At 36.7% G+C, this 15,667-nt stretch overlaps 1 pseudogene; it reads left to right on the top strand.

The window, feature by feature from the left end:
- Positions 1–520: 520 nt before the first annotated feature.
- Positions 521–2,975, top strand: LOC116879903 (annotated as a pseudogene).
- Positions 2,976–15,667: the final 12,692 nt, after the last annotated feature.

Below are 15,667 nucleotides of genomic sequence, written 5' to 3'. Positions count from 1 at the left end.
AAAGTTTGATGCAAAGCCTGTGAAAACAAATTCTAGCTTTGTCTTAGCTTTTAAAACTTGCTAAGAAAATTATTATTCTATGAAAAGAAAACAGATTTAAAAACAAAATCTATAGATAGCTTCCACAGTAGAGAGTAATGGCTAAGTATCTTTTTTTTGAAAAAAAAAAAAAGAAAAAGAAAAAAAAAAAAGAGGCAAGTTCCAAAATACTCTGTAGCTGTTGCTAATTAATTGTTGACTTATTCTCAATCTAACAGTACTTTTTTCTATCTGTATAAAGAGTGATAATAAATACTTGATATGTATGCCATGATTTTAAAAATTTAAATTTTAATTTAAAATATTTAATATTTATTAATATTTATTTAATATTAAATTATATTTAATATTTAACACAAATTAAATAAATATTTTCTGGAACACTGAAAAAAATTTAAAATATGTGGGGATTTGTCCTAAATATATTGCATGCCAAAATATATTGCATGACTATAGCAATTAAAACTGTATGGTAGTGACCATGGCTGGGCCAGGTGCTGGTTTCTTCCCCTTGGTTGCTTTATCCAGAGCAGAGGGCCTTAGGTTTGGCCTATGTGGTGCATGGCACCCAGTCTCCAGATGTCTATAAAAAGGAGCTCTTTGACAATAGCAACAAATACTGCTTCTTACACAGCCTAGCCACATTAGGGATGGCCCATTGCAGAAAAACCCCCTGGACTGGGTTAATGCCAGCTTTTGGATCCACCTTTTTCTGTACCAGCTTTTACTACTAGGCTGAGTGGAGAGACCCCAGGGCCCAGACTTTGGCCTTGCAGGAGGGAGCCCATTTATCTTGGGCTGCCTTGATTTGGCTCTTGGTGCTTCCTCACATTTAATTTCTGGGTACTTTTTTGAGAGTTGGAGCAGGGAGGGGGTTAAAAAAGAAAAGCAACAAAAACAAAACAAAACAAAACAAAAAAACTGTATGGTAGAAAGACTATGAAACAGAATGGAGAATCAAAAATAATATAAATTTAGCATTGCCCAGGAGTAGGGATGTGATGGGGTAGTTAGCAAATGCACAACAGCAATGCAGTCCTCTCTGGTGGAAACAAATTGCTATCCCATTTCTTAGTCCCAAATAAATTCCAGTCAGATCAAAATTTTAACTTCAAAAAATAAATTAATAAGATTCTAAGAATCAAAGATCATTCAAAGTGTAATGTAAAATGCTAAAAATATAAAATAAATTATTAAAAAATTCAAATACATACAAAGTCTGCATAGTATTTTCAAAACAGACCTTAAAAAGTAAGATAGTGACACATTGGGGGATATTTGCAAATTATGTTATAATGTGTTGATTTTTTTATGTCTAATTAATGAGAAAATTATCAACAAGTCAACTGAAAAATGGGCAAAAAACCAGGACATTTCTTAGTAAAGGAAGAACAGATGTCTTTCAAACACATGAACAAAATTCTTGCCTTCAATCATAAGAACTGCAAATTTTAACTATGATCAAATTGCATTTGAACCTACTGGGTTGGAAAAGATAGAAATCTGACAACATATTGTATTGCAAATGTATAGAAAAAAAATCCAACTGCACTAAATGTAAATTATTACAACATTTAAGGAGTTCAATTTTGCTATATCGATCAAATTTAAAATGTGCACTTGTTTCAGGATTCCATTTTCCAGAATTCATCTTACAGATTTTCCCTGCCATGAGCTCAATATATACAGAGATATTCATTGCAGTATTGTTTGTAAGAGTCAAAAAGTAAACACAGTCTAAATATGCTTCAATAGGGAATAGTTAAAAAAAAATAGTCCATCTATATAATGGAATAGTTGTAACTCTTGAGAATGTCAAGTCCTCTTTTTGTATATGATTCTATAGAATCTTCACATTACATACTAAATATGAATGTACATATACATACACATTAGGCATACATATATATTAACATTTATATTTATAGACCAGCTATCTACAGACATAAAAAAGTAAAAAACACTTATATACTACTTCACTAGTACAATCTAGATGTTTCTGTGAAGACATTTTTTACATGTGATTAGCATTTAAGTCAGTAGACTGAGTAAAGCAGATTACCGTCCATAATGTAGATGGGCCTCATCCAATCAGTTAAGGAAGATTTAGAGAAACCTGAGGTCCTCCAAACAGGAAGAAATTCTTCCTCCTCTAAATCATTTTTTACTTGAGACGACAACGTTAATTCTTGCCAGAATTTTTTAGCCTGCTGGCCTGCCCTGCAGATTTCAAAAACTTGTCAGCCCTGGCAATCAATGATTCAATTCCTTAAATAACTCCATCTCAATCTCTCTCTCTCTCTCTCTCTCTCTCTCTCTATATATATATATATATATATATATACATACATATATACATACATAAAATATGTCTAGAGGACAGAAAACAGATAGGGTGACATACTTAAAAAATGTGTGTGTATATATATATATATATATATATATATACACACACACACACACATATGTGTATCTCTATATATACTTTAATTTATTTTCAATTTTTAATAAACACTGTTATCAACTATTCAGAAATAAACTAATGAGAGGAAAAAAAGGAAAAGAAAATTTTAGTCTGCTTATGTGGTTAGATCACTGATATTTAAAATTACCCTTATAAATTATCTAATTTGATTTCCATAATAATATTTCTGGGTCTGTAGAGTTAATAGTTAATATTATTTATATTTGACCTAATTAAAAGATGGAGGCAGAAGTCCAAAGTCTCATAGAAAGAAAGTAGTAGAATCAAGAGGTGTCTGACTCTCAGTGAAGTGCTAGTTACATGACAACAGGCTCCCTAATGAGCCTTGGGACAGTTAATAAAAGTAAAGAATATCTGCTTTAATTTTAGAGGTCTAGGTGAACCAAGACTGTGGCAGAGAATGGAGAACATGAAATCACAGGCTTTTAATAAGAAACTGAGTGACTATTAACCTATCCCTAAAAGGATAAGGCCACCAGAGTAATCAGCTAAATTTTTAAGATACCTCATCCACAGGTCAGGGTAGCTGTATAATCCTTGTTCATCAGGAGACTTTACTTTGTCCGGGAATTTTGATGTACAAAGGAAAGGAAAAGATTGCAAGAGCAAGGTGGGGTCCACTGGAATGATCATTCAGACATTCAGATCAGATCCTCAGATATTCCTCCTCCAAAATAAGGCATTTACAACATCTTCATAGTAGGCCCCAGTTTGTGGCATTAAAAATATGTACACTGATTTAAAGATTAGAGGGGACTCATGGGAGTTTCAAGGAGCTGACCCAAGAAATGGGACAGATTTTAAATTGTTCTAACATACTGTGTAACGGCATATTTAACCAGAGCAATTTCATCTCGGTTGAACAGCTATTTTGTTGTTTATGCAGTAAAACTTGAACTGACCCTGTCTCCCCCACCCCCCAGGGGACTTACTTAAAAACGAGTCCTGGAAACCAGTCCCAGGTAACAAAGCCCAAATACAAGGGTGTTCAGGCCAGATGGAGACATCCAATTAGCAGGGAGCAAATACTCTCTCCCTAGCTACCAAGGAGTGTGGGCCTCACCTTTCAAGCGCCCTTTGGGTGCCAATTCTGACCAAGGTGATAGGCTAGTTCAAATAGCTACTATGGGGTGAATTGTAATTCAATTGGCCACCCGTGTGTGACCTAGCATGACTGAGTAGCTTTCTCTGTGTGTTGCAATCTCATTGGTTACCTGCGTGTGGCCAGGCCCAACCACATGGCCTTTGCTCTATAAAAGTTAGTCTGTAAGGCAGGGAGGGGTCACTCTCCCTGTAAGAGGCGGCCCCAACCTGCCGGTTTGATTCTTGATGCTTGGCATGAAATAAAGCTTTGCTTGACCTTCGCTTTGTATCCGTCTTACTCCTTTGATCACGTACCTAACACTTGAGGATATTGAAGTCATTGAAAGGAGGAATAAGGGAATTAAGCATGATCATAACTTAGAAATAATACTGACCATAGCTGTTTCTTTTTTCCAAAGTATATGTGACAATTTAAATCAAAGTTTCCAAAGACTGATGCAGGAAGAATAAGGACCAGTTGAAAATTTTAAACTATCAATTTTCCTATTCAATGAAAATGTGGGTGGCCTTGGATAGAGAATGGTTATTATGAAGTTTAGGAAATTTAAGCTTCAGGGACTTGTAACAGTGTTTACATATATTTCTGGTTTTGAAAAATTTGCAAAAGTAGTATTTCTTAAATTATTTTTTCATATGAAAGGACAGGTAAAAATAATTTCATTAAGTTCCATAAAACCTACATTTATCTCTCAAGATGGAGACCATGATCCATAGTGTTTTAAGGCTCCTTATGAATCTCAAACCCTCAAAGGGAGGCCCCAGGCCTTGGATGGAACAATGATGAACTAATCAGCGTAATAAGACCTTAGAAGTGTGTTTTCCAGGATGCCTCCAGGTAGCAAATTAAGAAGTGCAAAGTATTTAGAGGGAGAGGGAAGAAAGTTAAGTGGTAATGTAGAGTCATTCAAATACCCCAAATCCTGAGTGAAGTCTGGGAGACCCAAAGATGCTTTGAGTAGAGAGTTATTGCAGTGAGAAGTAACAGAAAGATGGTTGATTTCTGGTTTTACACTGACAGAGAGAAGACAGCTAATTGGGTGTAGGATAAAATAAAGAGCAAATCTTCACTGATAGTCAGAAATTCTTGCCAGGCAAGAGCTAAAGAACATTTCCCTACAGAATTGTGTGATATGGATGGGGTGCTTAAAAAGCAAAATGAAACAGGAGCTTCAGTTGAACTGTGGGTCACGTGGCTACAGAGTCAATGAAAGCAACATGGCGCTGTGCCAGCAGCTGCTGACGCCTTATCCAGTTAAGCAAACCTTGAGCTCCAGAGTGCAGTGTTTCAGGATGAATGCCCCCCAGGCAGCGTTGGGTGGATGTATGATGCCTTCACACTGCGGGATGGAGAAGAATGGAAGAGAAAGGGTGGCTTCATCTTGATGAGGGAGCAGAAGGCTGGCTGAGGTCAAGCAGAAGCTAACAACCCCACAAACCACTCCACGCATGGGATATGTGTGACATTCCTCAGGCACTCCTGGCTGCCCTAAAGGAAAAACAGTTGCTTACAGACATTAGAGTCCTGCAAGACAACAGTCTCCCTCGGTTTACAGATGTTTTAGCAATCTACAAGAACAAAGCATTTCTATCCATGGCCTAGCTTCCAGAAGGGAATGCAGATACAATTAAATGTCCTTATAATCTACAGCCCATTAACAGACACTTGATGTGGGCAAAGTGTAAGTTTCCTCCAAATAGCTCCCAGCTATCTTATTGCTAATGCCTTACTACAAGGAAAAACAACCTTAACTTGGCAATGGCCAGGCCTCCTGTATCTCTGAGTCTTCCTTAGCATACAAAAACCCTCTTGAAACTTCCCTTTTCCACACGTCTCCCAACTCCTAAGTATATAGTCAGTCACACCTCATAAACCCAGGGCAGCAACTCTTTCTGCCAGGGGTTCCGTTCCTATACTTTAATAAACCACTGTTTTGCATCAAAGATGTCTCAAGAATTCTTTCTTGGTCGTAGGCTCTGGCCCTCACCTCACCAAACATCACCTTTATTCTAAAACCCATCAGTCAGGCAGGATTCTGTGAGCTCAGACAGGCAGCAACATTGAAGATATATTCTGAAGCTGAGATGTAGGTACATGCTGTCATAGTTTAAGAGATCACTTTGGAAGGCTTGAGGTGAAATTGCAGAAGAAAGTGAATAGGAACAGGAGACAGGAACAGGTGGACGCTTAGTGGGAAATTCACTACCGCAGTCTTGAGAAGTTGGAAGGGAAATGTCAGTATGTACCAGGTATCTCTCATGTGTCAGGCACGATGTCAATGCTTTGTGAATGTTCATGCATTTTCCAATTTTCTTCAGATTGCCATGAGATGGAAATTAATGTGCCTGTTTTAAAGATAAGAAGGTGGCAGGTAGGGACAGTTGGGGATGACTTAGGTGACTATCCTACCATCATTAAGTGGCAAAGACAGTGTGGAAGACAGAATCAACTACCACAGAGTCCATGACCTTTTTTCTCTGTCCCACTGACCTTAATGTGCTATATAACAGGAGCCAATCTTTGACAAAAGACAACAGAATCTGTCTTCCTGGGAAATGGGTTGGATTGGCTTGGTTACACAGACCAGATAGATGCCAAGACAACTTGGAACTTCCTTTTCATGTTGCACACCACTTGCCAATCTTCCTGGAACCCCTCTCTTCATCTGTCAGGAATAGAAGAAGGTTTTGTGGAAAAAATGAAAAGCTCAGCTTAGAGACCTATATTCCAGAAGCAAGGGTCTTGAGGTATTTGGGGAAAAATGTGGCTGGTTGGGCCTCCAGGAATAAGAATGGAAAAAGAAATGTGGATTTTTTCCACTATTATTTTCTTCTCTGCATCTTTTATTGATATGACTATTTTCTATTTAATTGAAGCCCATTCAAGTTAAACATATAGAATTAACCACATCTAACAACTACTTAGTTTGAAGCATTTATTTGAACATCCAGTATGTACAAGACATTGAAGATTTAAAGGAACAAGATGCAATCCTTACCTGTGAGAAAGGTATAATATATCATCACAGCTTGTTGTCAACAATTGCATTTCAATAGAAAGCTGGAGGCAGGAATAAGTATGATTAAAAGCAGTAATTCTTAAGGTTGATAAGAGATATATTAAGTAAAATATTATTTATATTCTTTTCAAACTAAGTGCTTTAAAAAAATTCAAATTCATCCATCTTGGGAAATTTTTATCTTCCTAATAAGAGGGAAATTTATGAACCTGAGCTATTGCAGAGACAAGAGATGTGTCTACTAATGATGAGGATCCATGTAAAAGTTTGTTTTATCCTGGAAATCCAAGGGGACTATTTTTTCCCACTGTATTCTAAGCTATTTTTATAGAAGGATTACAATTGGTGTTAATTATTTAAGTAGTTTTTTCCTGCCCACTATATCATGTACTGTGTTAGGCGTATTGCTGAATAGTGATAAAAAGTGATACAAAAGCAAACACTGTTGTTGAAACACCTTTCTCCCTGGCCCTTGATTGTCAAGTATTTGCCTACAGGGATCTACTGTAAGAACTTGATACGGCTTGATGGCTTTCTTCCAACCTGCCTGCTGAGTGTGGGCTCTGGGTGCCAAGATCCACTCTCCCTCCTAAGAGCAGCCCTCAGAAAGGGCGGGATGAACTGTAAAAAATAAACACTCTGGTTTCTTCTTCAGAAGGGGAACTACGCTCACTGCTCTGTCTACAGAGAGAATGAGGTAGGTACGTTTTATCAGCTTCCATTCTCATGTACCTTGCTTTTCTGCTCTCCTACCTGTGTTCATGGTAAGGAGCACCTCAAACTCAAATTCTTGTCTGAGAGCCTCCTTCTGGCAGAGTTCAACCCAAAATAAATACATAATCACCATTCCTATCCTGCGGAGGTTACAGTGCAGTGAAGTTGGAGGCAATTACAAAGGTTGGGGGGAGGAATAGAAAGTGTAGAGGTGGGTTCTGAGGCCACCTCCAGGCACAGTTCTTGGTGATGCTATAGAGGTCAAGAAATGGGTGGATCTGAAAAATCTTAACAGTTTAAAATCAAGAGGAATTGATCACAGATTAGAACAGAACAGTGTTGTTTTCTGCAGGATAATATGGATTTGAATGGAAAGACTGTCTAATTTTAGATTCATTAATGATATTGTGTGGAGTATAATTATATTTCTTGTCAAAAAGGACATAGATCCTTAGACTCATTCATTTCATTGATTGCTTAGAATATTTATTTGTTCAAGTGTGGCACCCCAACACACACATAAAACCAGTTTGAGCACAGAAATACTTGCACTTTATTCTTCCTAAATTTAATTAACTGACTCAATAGTGTGTGAACACCTAACACCATGTCTATCACACAGTAGGGCTGTTTTTAGATTTTTATTTTTTTTAGACTTTATTTTTTGAAATAATGTAAGACTCACAAGAATTTGAGCACAAGATTCTCCTGTACCTTTCACTCAGATTGCTCCAAATATAAAATTGGCTTCTGAGAACTAAGACTTGAACATAGTGAAAGCTATTAACTACACTGTACACCTTACATGGATATCAACAGATTTTAAATGGAGTCATACAGTTTTAGTAAATGTCTGGTGAACACATAATATAAAGGCTTCAATTCTGTTGTTTTCCTTTTGGTTTTCTGTAATAGTAAGAATGACTTCTTAAAGAATAAGACAGACATGAACCACAGATACTGCTCAGACGTCCTCTATGTGAGAATATGTGATGGCAGTGAGGGCGGAGGAGGGAGGTACTAGGGAAGGGGAGAGCATGTAATGAGATATGCCAATGGGACTTTTGCTTACTTTATAATTAAGAAAAACTTTTTTCTTTAAATATTTGCAGGAGGGCCTCTAATTTCAAATTACAGTGATATACTGTCCCTGCTCTTTCGGAATTTACAATCTGGTCTAGACAATGCATATAAGGCAGTCAAGATGGCTTAGTATATGATCAACAAGTCAGACAGACCCACTTAGACATTTCTTAATAGTATGATTTAGAAAAAAAAAATGTATGTCAAGTTTTTATAACATGGAAAATAACTGACTTTCTAACCACAGAACTTGATCTTGACTAATGTGTAAGGAAGTACATTTCTGAGTGATGTTGTTTATTTATATAATTCCTTTGAGGTTATACAGCTTTATTATGACATTAATTTGGTGGATTTACACATAGAGAGACATGACATTAGTTCATATAAAGTCACAGCTTTTATCTCAAAAGAACTCTTGCTGAATGTTTGAATGGAAATACAGGAATTCCCTTGAGTCTAGACCTTGAAGTCTACATTCTTTGTTTCCAGCCCTAAATTAAACTCTTTCCTTTTTATATGGCTTGTTTCTTTATTTCTTTCTAGTATTTTTGGATAATTAGATTCCTATGAAGGAGCGTTGAGATCAGAGGCTCTTTAAATTGTAATAAGTAAAAACAAACCACTGGTATATCTCAGATTTTCTCAGAGAAAAGAGTTCATGTAATTTCCCTGAAATTTGGGAAGATTGGGTCTCCTGGGTGACTCACTGCGTTAAGTCTCTGCCTTCGGCTTAGGTCATGATCTCGGGGTCCTGGGATTGAGCCCCACATCAGGCTCTCTGCTCAGCAGGAAGCCTGCTTCCCCCTCTCTCTGACTATATGATCTCTGTCTGTCAAATAAATAAATAAAATCTTCAAAAAAATAAAAAAGGAATACTACTAAAAAAAAGAAATTTGGGAAGATGACTCCCCATTTGTCTCATTTTTTATAAAAATATTTTTACATAGCCTTTTGTTTGTCATTAAAGTAATGAAAGATTTTTATACTCTAAAGTACATGATATTTCTTTCTTTTATAATTACTTATTTTATTCCACAGTGTTTTTGACATCTGCATACTTAAGTTTCTTTTGTCTCTGTGTAAGACTTGCCCAAACCAAAATTTCATAAAGGAAGCATAAAGTTTGATTAATTAGAAAGACATTGGCACTTTGTCATTCATTAGCCAGGGTGCTTTCTCAAGTGGTATGGGAATCCAGTTTATTTATCCAGCATGTATATATGTGATGGAACACTTATCCCTGCTTGTCTAAGATGCTGGGGACACACGCACAATATACCTCACCGGTTCTTAGCATAGATCCCTGCCCTTGGTTTAACCAGGTCATTTTAGCCACTCACAGGCATATCCAGAAAAACCAAGAGTCAGCCAAACAAATCACATTGATATCCATTCAAACTAAGTTCACCAACAGCAGCAGCTCCTCAGCTCATGGAGGTGATTGTACTCACAAGATTATCAATTTTGGGCAGTTTCCAGCATGAAACACAATATAATCATCTGTTTCAATAAACTTCACATTATAAGAAACAAGGAAGATAGAACTGACTTGATTATTTAAAACAAGTCATGCTACCTACTGCTCAAACAAATGCCAGTCAAGGAAGAAAGGAAGAATGGAGTGGGTGAAAGCAAAACAAAGCAAAAAAAAAAAAAAAGAGTCCTGAATTTTCAGATAGAGACCAAGGGGCCGACCTTAAGGCCCACTTCTTCTTCTTTTTCTTTTTTTTTTTTTTTAAAGTAAAACTTGAGGTAAGCTTGATTAAGATAAATATAGTGTTCCCAAAACCTCAAAGCATTTCTAGAGATGCTCTAAGAAATGACTTGGAGATGTCATTAATTCTGACATTTAATTGCATTTCAATTTATTTCACACTTTCTAGACTTGAAGGATTTATAATTTAAGTCTCTTATCTGAGGGAAGAATGCATAATTTGTTTCAATTGTCTGTTGTTTCAATTAGCCTCTGGTGATCGTTTCATATTTAAAGGGTTCATTTTGGGAAGATTTGTTTCTGCCTCCTGAACAAAAGGGGGAGAAAGCAGAAGTCACAGAGATTCCCTACAGCTACCTCATCTTCCTGGGGACTGCATTGAACAGATCTGTCTTTTGTGGGTCGGATTACTTGATGGAAGCATATTTTTATTCACTATCTTATTACAGAATTATTCAGTGTGGGACTGAAGGAGAAGCCTGCCTCCCCTCACCCCTCCCCATGACCGCCTTTGCTTTTTATGCGTGCTAATTGTAAAGGAGCTAATGAGCTTTGGAACTATAATCATGAAGAAAAAAAAAAATTCTCGTTGTGTCCTTGTTGATTCCAAGAATATTCCATTATTATTATTATTATTTTTAGTACCATTGCCATAGAATTGTCTATTCAGAGTCCAATTAATTGACTTTTTTTCTTTTAGTCATAAGACATTGGAACATCATCATACTTGTAAACCAAAAGCAGCATTCTGCTAGAACTAATGCATGGTGGAAAAGGGGCAAGGCCTTTGTCTTCTGAGTCTTCTCATACTGTCAGGGAACTAAATAAACAATGAAAACACAGACAGAAGAGTAGTGCTTCAGCAACAGTTGTGACCAGCAAAAGAACCTGGGTTTGGGAATGGAATTTGAATCGTGGTTTTCAGCCACTTATTCCTAATGGGACGTTGAGAAATATAGTCAAAACTCTCTTACTTCAGTTTCATTATTTGAAAAAATAGTGGGGATAATGTTTTCTTTTGGGAGGGGGCTTTACAGTGAGAATCATGCGACCTAATACGTGGATTGTGCAGAGTACACACCGTCTTTGCTACAAAGGAGGCCCCTGAGTGTTAGTGTTCATCTTCTTCTTCATATTCAGTGTCTCCCTTGTGGTCTTAAATATCTCCTGCACTGAACTACTTCTGTAGGATTGGCTTTTTATTCACTTACCCTAAAGGACAATTTTCTAAGTAAAATTGTTCAGATTCGTACAAATAATGTGCTACAGTCTGACTGCAGAAATACTTGCAATGCTTCATTCCTCCATGGGAAGCACATTCTGTTTAACGTGACTGAGTAGCTCTTTCCATTAAAAGATGGTTCTTTTTCCCCACCCTTGACCCTGAACAGGCCTCGTGACTGAATCTGGTCAGGGGCGTTTCATTGTATACCATTTCTAAGCCTAGGTCTCAGGAAATCTATGTGCTTTTGGTTTCCCTCTTGTATTCCTGCCATGTTATGAAGACAAGACAAAACTAGCCTGCTGGAAGATGGAAGGTGGGTGGTCTCGTTGCCAGTCATGTTAGGATGGCAGCCAGTCAATCATCAGAGCTGCGAATGAGCCCTGGCAGAAGCCAGAACAGCCCAGCCAAGCCCAGCCAAAGTTAGTGAAGATGCTAAAAGGGACTCATAGCTGACCAGATTCATGATGGAGTTTATATATGATAAAAAGAAATGCTCAACAAAATCATAGACGCCTGAGCTGAATAAATATTATTATTTTAAGCCATTAAGTTTTGTGTTAGTTCATTACACAGCAATTTATAACCCATGAGTGAAGATGGTTTCTGGCTGTCTTCGATGACTTCTTACCAATTTAGTTAGAGGAGTTGGGAAGGCAACTATAATTACTGTCCAAAGTAACTACAGAGAACATAAAAATGCTTTTAATTAAAATTCATCAATAAGAAATTTGTTTTGGATAACGAGTTCTTCTGCAGTTAACCAAACACTCTTGAGGGAGACTTGAGAAAACCCATACGCACTGTGTGTCAGATAGGCAAAGGTTTCACGTCAATAGCATAGATTGTCTTACTGCATTCATTCATTTATAAAATACCTATGTTTGGGGGTCTATGATTGCTTTCACAGATACAAAATAGCACTGTCTCCTGAAATAAGTTCAGATTCTAAACAATGTGACATGTGACAACACACAGTACAATAAGTCAGAGTGTTAAAACAAAATAAGCAGAACAAGTGGCCCCTTGAAGAAAACAACAGCTATGAAGTGGTAAGTCATTAAATAGCGTATTATAAGGAGTTCCAAAAATGTTAAGCGAAGATGTAGATGAGAAAGTGTGGAAGACAAAATTTACCTTCAAATTAGGGAGATGATTTCATCCAGGTTATTGCAATAAAAAGGATTTTCATTAGTGAGGACCATCTCGAAGGAAAGGAATGAGACGTGGGGTATTATAGAGGCAAATTAACCAAGGAGTCATCACCGAGTCTTCTGGGAGTCATGAGAAAAGGTGGAGGTGGGTCTTATCATAAGAATTTTAGGAATCATTGAAGAAGAGTATAGTTGGTACTAGTAACCAAAATATGTACTAGCAGAACAGTCCTTTGTCATTAGCTATAAAAAATGTTGGGACAATTTCTAGATCTATCCTGCTTTGCAGGAACACATGGCTCAGATAAGGGTCAAGGTTGTCAAGGGCTAACATGAACTTTGAAGTAAGGATACACCAATGTTTATGTTATTAATTCATATTGTGTATAGCTGGCATACCTATAAATCATGTCTTGTGCTATTTTGAATTTTTCTTACTTTCAGTTTAATGGTCTCCTATTATTTTCTGAAAAAATACAAATTTATGATCCAAAAGTAAATGGCACCAGCTCCTCTGTTCATTCTATAATACAACGGAATGATATCCATATGGACTGTGTTGATAACAGCCATTGTGGGTCATGGACAAAGTGGAGACAAGGTTACCTTGTTTCTGGTTTATTCCTTCAAGAGTATTTTCAAAATCACTTCCACATCACCCTTTGTCTCCATTCACTCCCATTTTATTCTTTTATTCTTCTCTCTTGCCTTCTTATTTCCTTCCTCTTCTTTCCTCCTCCTCCTTTCTCAATTTATTTTTTCCTCTTGAATTATACCATGATTGAACTTGGATCAACCAACAGCAGCTTTAAGATATTACACATAACATACACAAACACATACAAACAGTTGGACTTTGCTTAACTGCTATCATGTTGTTTCATCTTAATTGAGAATTTCCTACAATGAAATGAAAAGATTGTAAGAATGGAAACTGGCTTATGTTTAGTTTTCAGTGCCAGGAGAGGTCAAAGTAGAGCTGGCTGACCTGCTGGCAGAAACTCTGTCAGAGGGATAGAGTGACTACTTTAAAATGAGTGATATATATATAATTTTCTACAAATTATATATTTGTAGAAAATTATATATATATATGTATATATATATATATACACACACACACACAGTATTGACACACACAGGCATATACTACTACACTTGTCTATTTGCACACATATTTTTCCTTAGCTCACATCTCTGACTCTGTCCTTATGTCTCCTGCTTTTGCTCACATTTTTTTTCATAAATTTTATTTTTTAGAGTAGTTTTGAGGTTATGGCAAAATTGAGCAGAATGTGCAGAAATTTACCTTATATTCTCTGCATCTGAACACACAATTTTCCCCATTATCAACATCCTTTACCAGAGTGGTAAATTTGTTATAATTGATGAATCTACACCGATACATCGTTATCACCCAAATTCCAGCTTACCTAAGGGTTCATTCTTGGTGTTGTACACCAAGGTACATTGTATTACCCAAATGCAAAACACTGAAACACCAAACCCAAGAACTCTCATTCATTGCTGGTGGGAATGCAAAATGGTAGTACAGATATTTTGGAAGACAGTCTGCCAATTTCTTAAACATATTCTTACTTTATGATCCAACAATTGTGCTCCTTGGTATTTACCCAGGGGTAAAAACTTATGTCCATAGAAAAACCTGTACACAGATGTGTATAACAGACTTATCTATAATTGCCAAAATTTGGAGGCAATAAGATGTTCTTCAGTGGGTGAATGGATAAGTTGTGGTACATCCAAACATTGGAGTATTATTTAGGGCTGAAAAAAAAAAAGCTATCAAGCTATGAAAAAATATGGAGAAGCCGCAAATGCTTATTACAAAGTGAGAGAAGTCAATCTCAAAAGGCTACATACTGGATGATTCCAACTATGTGGCATTCTGGAAAGCAAAATTATGAAGACAAGAAAGAGATTGAAGGTTGCCATGGGTTGCTGTGAGTAGAAGGAGACATGGCATAAATAGGTGAACATAGAAATGTTTTATGGCAACAAAATTTCTTATGAAAATACTCTGCATATAAAAATGATGACTATATGTCAATATTCATTTGTCTAAACTCAGAGAATGTACAATAGACAGAGAGCACCCTAAGGTTAACTTCAGATTATGATGTGTTAATGTGAGTTCATCAATTTTAACAAATGTCCCCTTGGGGAAGGATGGATGTTATTCCCGGAGGAGGAGGCTATGATGTGTGGGCACAGAGAGGAACTGGAATATCTCTTTGCCATCGCTGTACCAACCCTGTACATCCATTTTGCTGTAAAACTAAAGCTGATGTAAAAAATAAAGTTTTCCAAAATTGTTGTTTTTATGACCATCTGATGTAGTCTAAATCGTAGTAATTTTTAACACGTATCAAAACCCTGCTAAGCTCACTTCCTATTAGTCCTTATATGTAATTTAAGAGGAATTATTTTATCATCCATTTTCATAAAATTAGAAACTGAGGACTTGAGGCTTCAGTGCCTTTCCTTGGAACATGAAAGTCAGTGTCATGGTAGTATGTACGGATATGGGTTTTCTGACTACCACATTCCCACTAAGGAAGAAGCCATAAGTCTTCCACGGGAAGGTAAATCTCTGTGGCAGAAAGCCTGGGTTGCTTCATTTGTAAGGTGAGGTTAATGTAAAGACATACTTTGCACAATTTTGATAATCAACTCTAGTGTATTTATGTTTCACATGTTAATTTAATTTCTTCGTGAAAATATGGATACAGCTGCCTTGTCTCATTTCCTTAGAAAATATTACAAATCTTTAGTTTGTGAGGTTCAGATTTCCTTCTGTTTTCCACTCAAATCCATTCTCGCATATAGCAAAAAGAGGTTATTCTGAAAGATAAGTCTGACCCTTTATATCACTAATTAACAAACTTCGGAGCCTCACCCTGCCTAGAGTGATGGCTTCCAAATCAGCTGCACTTCAGATGGATCTGGGCGTTTCAAAAATATAGATTTCCTAACCCTCACCTCAATTATTTGAATTAGAGTCTTCAGGTATCGCTTTGGATTTCTACACTCTTACTGTTCTTTCTAGTCTGGCTGCTTCTCTGAATTCAAGACAAATGTATTATTCTGTATTAAATAACAGTACATTGT

Source organism: Lontra canadensis, unplaced genomic scaffold (genome assembly GCF_010015895.1).
Source record: "Lontra canadensis isolate GAN:19392208 unplaced genomic scaffold, GSC_riverotter_1.0 scaffold64, whole genome shotgun sequence".
Taxonomy (NCBI): domain Eukaryota; kingdom Metazoa; phylum Chordata; class Mammalia; order Carnivora; family Mustelidae; genus Lontra; species Lontra canadensis.
Note: the sequence above shows the minus strand (reverse complement) of the source record. Positions and strands in the feature narration are given on the sequence as shown.